This window comes from Lepus europaeus, chromosome 22 (assembly GCF_033115175.1).
Source record: "Lepus europaeus isolate LE1 chromosome 22, mLepTim1.pri, whole genome shotgun sequence".
In the NCBI taxonomy this organism is placed as follows: Eukaryota; Metazoa; Chordata; class Mammalia; order Lagomorpha; family Leporidae; genus Lepus; species Lepus europaeus.
This window is the reverse complement of record NC_084848.1, coordinates 38,527,114-38,531,420: the sequence shown is the minus strand read 5'-3', so window position 1 is coordinate 38,531,420 and position 4,307 is coordinate 38,527,114. Positions and strand designations below refer to the sequence as shown.

Genomic DNA, 4,307 nt, shown 5'->3' with positions numbered 1-4,307 from the left:
GTCCTAGCTTTTCTCTTTTAGTTATTACAGACACTTAAAATATTGAGTTCCCAACAAAATTACTCCTACGTATGTTGTGCCAATAAGTAACTATTATCCTTCTTTTTAGAAAAATCTCATATTGATAAATATAATCCATTCATAAACTCCAACCTACAGACTAGAACTAAGTCTCTTTATAACTTTTCTGGATCTCTACCACTGTAACTTAATTACTTCAGAGGAGAAAATGAAAACTGTGAAATGACTCTCTGGAGCTATAAAATCTGAATTCCTGAGCTCTTCAGTGTTCTGATATGGACTTTTAATTAAATAGGGAGAGTATCTCTGGCACTTGAACAGTCTTGGTGACTACTGGGAATAGAACAAGGCACACACGGCTTCCAGGAATGCCTCTTTGGGCCTTGAACATGTGGTACAAAGAAGGGCTAGGTCCAAGCTGGGCCATAACTCCATCCATTTAATTTTTAATTTCTACTTTTTTTTCATTTCTGAGAATTTTATTTAGAAGCACACTTCAAAAAAGTTCATGAATATTTTTAATTAAAAGATAAATTTAGGATGTCTTTGGCTAGATGTCTACACCATGCCTGAGCTGCCACACCAGCCCAGCTCCTAAAAAGCACTCTATGAAGGCTGTCACTAAGGCATCAAAGAAGGACAGTAAAAAATGCAAGTGCAGCCCAAGAAAGCTACTTGGTCTTCGTGTACAAGGTGTTCAAGCAAGTGCACCCAGACACCAGCATTTCCTCCGTGACCAGGGGCATCATGAATTTGTCATCAATGACATCTTTGAACACATGGCCAGGGAAGCATCTTGCCTAGCTCACGACAAGTGCTCCGCCATCATCATGTCTAAGAAGATCCAGACAGCTGTGCTCCTGCTGCTGCCCAGGGAACTGGCCAAGGACACCATGACCTAGGGCACCAAGACAATCAACAAATACACCAACACCGGGTGAAATTGCCAAGAAAGTTTTGGTGCTTGTGCTGATAAAGGAAGACAATAAAGGCACGTCTGGTTTGGGGACTTCTTGGAGAATCCAGGGACGCACTACTGTGACGTCTTTGCTGGAAGGTAAGGAATGACAGTATGAGATAAAAGAAAGCATCATGAACTTGTCATCAATGACATCTTTGAACACATGGCCAGTGTCATACAATGACAGTATGAGATAAAAGAAAGCACAAGAATACTTGATAAAGATTCTGAGATGTCCTGAATTCAGTTACATGGCAGAGGATGCAAGGAAGAGATAAGAGGAGCTTACATCATTACTCATAGCTAAACCAAAAGAGAAAAAACCAGAGTGTTCCTTGTGGCTCCCTGTATGTTGACGATAAACCACCCAGGCAACTCTGCATTCAGCTTACAAAACCAGCCAACCAGGGAGCAGCAAGCACTTCTCTGTTGTTGATCCTCCCATCCCAGTGATGTGATGTACGTATAGTTTAGGTGAGCTGGAATTCTTGTACCCCTCCAATGTAACCCCATCTCTTTAACTGTCGATTTGACACAGCCACTTCCCAGGATGCACCTGTCACATCCAGGATCAGGGTGCACCTAAGACCCCACCCAGTTTGCATATTGGATCTGGGTGCCACTCCTTTCCTGATCAAAAGAGGTGGAAGGTGGGAGAGAGCTCTCTTTCCACCAAGCAGACATGGACGTACTCTCTCACTCTTCACTCGGGCAGACCTTCCCAATTACAGGTAGCATTTTCCGTTTTTTCTCTTTCCTTTATGGGTAACCCTTTGGCCCACTCACACGTGATATTGGTGTGGGGCATCCCACACCGGTGCATGAATGTGTGTTTAGTCCCTCACTGCTAAATAAACTCCGTTCCTATTTGCCTGTGATACCAGTGTCCACTTAGTGTCTCTCTCTGCAGGAGAAAAGACCTTAGATTTAAAAAATTAATATACTCATTGCCCATCTCCCTAGGACTCTGTGTTATGCCATCACTTGTCTCCAGCCCACAATGGCTCATACTAAGTGATTCATATTTTCTTCTCCTCGTATTTATTGTAAAATATTCTGACTTTTTGAGAACCAGTGAACATTTTTCCAAATGTCATCTGCCATGCTTAGGGGATTTGTCTCAGGACTGGTCCTGATTTGGCTAGCATTTGTAACAGCTCAATAAAACCTTTTCATTAAAAAAAAAAGAGCAATGATTTTAGTGAGAAAAAAATGAAATAGTTTTTTCATAATGGGTATTTTCCATTAACTATTTAAAGATTCGCTCATACACGTGGATTTCAAAATTGCATTGTACCCAAAATAAACTTACCTTTTGATTCCATTTTCCACAGAACTTTTGAAGTTCTAGAGTTTTTTGCCTAGATTCTTTTTAATATTCTCATGTTCTCTGATCAGCTTTTCAATTCATCTTTTTTCATTAACTATTTCAAGCATAATTATTCTACCTTCTGTATCTGATGATGCCAATATCTGAACAAGCTAAGTTGCACTCATGGTGGTTTGTATCCTTGTTGTGTTTGAAGATTTTTTATTTGGAGCTCAGTTTTTGGGGTTTTTTTGTTTTAACTAAATCCTGTGGGCCTCGCTTGGAATGCTTTCCTTTAGAGAAATTTGCTCGCTCTCGCTGCGGGCCGGGAATACTGTGGCTCTGGCAGCTTTAGTGTCTTTCGAGTCCTTGGAGTCTCAGACTAAGCTCCAGGTTCGGTCCTTGGTTTGCAAGAGTGGAGAGGTCAACTCTGCTTTGATCCTGTTTGCTTACAATCACTGCCTCTTGCCTTGATGTCAGCTCATTGTTTTCCAATTCCCATTGGAGATTCTCCTGCTTTCTAGTGAGCATCCACTGGTTCACTCCCCAGATGGTAGCAAAGGCCAGAGCTGCGCAGATTCGAAGCCAGGAGCCAGGAGCTTCTTCCGGGTCTCCCACACAGGTGCAGGGGCCCAAGGACTTGGGCCATCTTCTACTGCTTTCCCAGGCCACAGCAGAGAGCTGGATTGGAAGTGGAGCAGCCAGGATTCGAACTAGCACCCATATGGGATGCAGGCACTGCAGGCAGCAGCTTTACTTGCTATGCCACAGCACCGGCCTCTACATGGCATTTTGTAAAAGATATTTTTGTACTAATTAATTAAGGAGCAGTGAGAAAGTGTTTCGATGCACCTGATGTGTCATACTGCTGGCAGTGGTAGTCCTGGTAGGTACAATTGATCAGAATAGGAAGAAAGGCACAGAGACGATACATCGCACGCCCAGGGGCACAGAGCTGATGAGTGGTGAGGCCATTATTGGAACCCATATGCTCTGGCCCCAGAGCCTACACTTTGCACTGCACACAGAAGTCTTAATCTCCAGTATTTCTCTTTTTTTTTTAAAGATTTTATTTATTTATTTGAAAGTCAGAGTTACACAGAGAGAAGAAAGGCAGAGAGAGAGAGAGAGAGAGAAAGAGAGAGAGCGCGAGCTCTTCCTTCCGTTGGTTCACTCCCCAAATGGCCACAACGGCCGGAGCTGCGCCGATCCGAAGCCAGGAGCCAGGAGTCTCTTCCTGGTCTCCCATGCGGGTGTAGGGGCCCAAGCACTTGGGCCATCCTCCACTGCCTTCCTGGGCCAGAGCAGAAAGCTGGACTGGAAGAGGAGCAATCGGGACTAGAACCCCGTGCCCATATGGGCTGCTGGTGCCGCAGGTGGAAGATTAACTGAGCCACGGTGCCCCCATATCTCCAGTATTTCAAAGAGTGGGTTGCGGCCAGGAGGTGCGATAGGATTACTGGGAGTGTGAAGGATGTGGAGCAATGTACTGAGGGTGGAGCCCCACATATAAGTGAGCTCTGGAGGAGGAGGAGGAGCCCTGGACCAGAACTGCAGATAGGCACCTGAAGTGCAGCGGGGAGGTTAGGAAAACGAGGTCCACAGAGCCACGGGAGTGAGTGGAATCTCAAAGAAGGAGCGATGGGTAGTGCAGCAGTGTGACCTGATAAAGATCATTCAAGTTCAGCATCAGATCACTGCCTTGATGGAGGGCAAATGTGAGCCATGGGCTGAGGATGCGAGTGGAAGCCGTGCACCACGGATGGGAAGTGGGATTCATTCTTTTCCATCGGACCAGAGTGGAGAGAAACGGAAGGCTTTGGTGCAAGGTGGGGCCTGAGACCAGGAGGTCAGGGTGTTACAAACACTAAGCAGGATGACAGAAGAAATGAACTGCTAAAGCCACAAATTTTATTTTAGCTTAGAAATATATTAATGTCAGGGCCGGCGCTGTGGCGCAGCGGGTTAAAGCCCTGGCCTACAATGCCAGCATCCCATGTGGGCGCTGGTTCTAGT

General features: G+C 45.1%; 1 pseudogene; it reads left to right on the top strand.

The window, feature by feature from the left end:
* The first annotated feature begins 575 nt into the window (after positions 1-575).
* LOC133751452 (histone H2B type 1-L-like) lies at positions 576-962 on the top strand (annotated as a pseudogene).
* Positions 963-4,307: the final 3,345 nt, after the last annotated feature.